This window comes from Chrysochloris asiatica, unplaced genomic scaffold, assembly GCF_000296735.1.
Source record: "Chrysochloris asiatica unplaced genomic scaffold, ChrAsi1.0 scaffold00002, whole genome shotgun sequence".
Taxonomy (NCBI): Eukaryota; Metazoa; Chordata; class Mammalia; order Afrosoricida; family Chrysochloridae; genus Chrysochloris; species Chrysochloris asiatica.
The window spans coordinates 24260558-24262174 of NW_006408520.1; the positions used below are offsets into that span (position 1 = coordinate 24260558).

At 40.4% G+C, this 1617-nt stretch overlaps 1 pseudogene; it reads left to right on the forward strand.

Annotated features, from left to right (window-relative positions):
- The first annotated feature begins 335 nt into the window (after nucleotides 1–335).
- Nucleotides 336–814, forward strand: LOC102819661 (annotated as a pseudogene).
- Nucleotides 815–1617: the final 803 nt, after the last annotated feature.

A 1617-nucleotide genomic window follows, 5' to 3' on the forward strand; every position in this document is an offset into this window, starting at 1 on the left:
CAGTCACTGTAGAAGGATATCATGTTTGGTAAGGTGGAGGTTCAGAGAAAAAGAGGAAGAGCCCCACCGAGATGGATTGGCCAAGTGGCAGCATCAATGGACTCAAGCGTGGCAACAGTAGTGAGGTTGGCCCAGGAACAGGTAGTGTTTCAGTTGTGCATAAGGTCACTATGGGTCGGTACTAACTCGATGGCACCTAACAACAACAACAACAACATAGAAGTAAAAATAATTCATGTCTGCAATTTACCCTCAAATTATGAAAATAACTGTGTATGCATAATTATATAGCTTCCTTTCTGCAGGAGCCGCCATCTTGCAGTGATCCCACCAAGATGACGAACACAAAGGGAAAGAGGCAAGGCACCAGCTGTATGTTCTCCAGGCCTTTCAGAAAACATGGGGTTGTTCCTTTGGCCACATACATACGAATCTACAAGAAAGGTAATACTGTGGACATCAAGGGAATGGACACAGTTAAAAAAGGCATGCCCCACAAATGTCACCACGGCAAAACCAGAAGAGTCTACAATGTGACCCAGCATGCTGTCAGCATTGTTGTAAACAAGCAAGGGCCAAAATTCTTGCTAAAAGAATTAATGTGCACATTGAGCATATTAAGCACTCTAAGAGCCAAGAGAGCTTCCTGAAGCAAGTGAAGGAAAATGATCAGAAAAAGAAGGATGCCAAAGAGAAAGGGACCTGGGTTCAGCTAAAGTGCCAGTCTGCTGCCCCTAGAGAGGCCCACTTTGTGAGAAGCCATGGAAAGGAGCCTGAGCTGCTAGAACCTATTCTCTATGAATTCATGGCATAACAGGAGTGAAATAAAGACGTCTGATGTGCACAAATATAGGTCTTTAGTTGTAATTGTGTGCAAGTATGGTGTGTCATCCCCCCCAAATACATAATATTTAAAGCACATTTTGTTCCCCGATGCTTTCACTATTGAAAAAAAAAAAATGAAATATATGTTTATATATGGCAACTAACAATATATGTAAATGGTGGATGATAAAGCAAATATGGTAAAAATGTTAATATTTGATGAGTCTCTATTAAAGATATATAAGTATGTACTGTTTTAGTACTTTTTCTAAGTCAGAAATTATTTTTAAAGTAAAAAAATTTTTTAAAGAAAGTAAAATGTACAGTCTTATGGAGGGAACATGGTATGGGAGATACCCTGAGATAAGTGTGCTTAGCTAGTTAAATACCAATGCAAAGTCTTTCCTCTGGGTCCTTCAGGCATGTGGCTCCCACCTGAAGACAATCCCTGCTGCTTGACCTAAAAAGCCATTCGTCTATCTGCCTTCCTAGCCTCAGCCCTGCCAGCGCCTAGGGTTTTTTCTCCATCCTATCCTTACCTAACTTTCTTTACCTGAATAATTTATTTTTACTCTCGATTTCAGCTTGGATGCCAACTCTCTCAGCAATTCTTTGTTTCTCCAAAATTGGATTACTTAGCCCTCCTGTGTGTTCCTTCAGCTCTAGAACGCATCCAACAATAGCTATTACTCTAATGCATTGTAATAGTTGATTTCCTTGTCTCTGTAAGCTCTTAGGTACTAGGACCTGTGCCTGGTAAACTAGATGTTGTTATTGATTCTATAGCTAGGT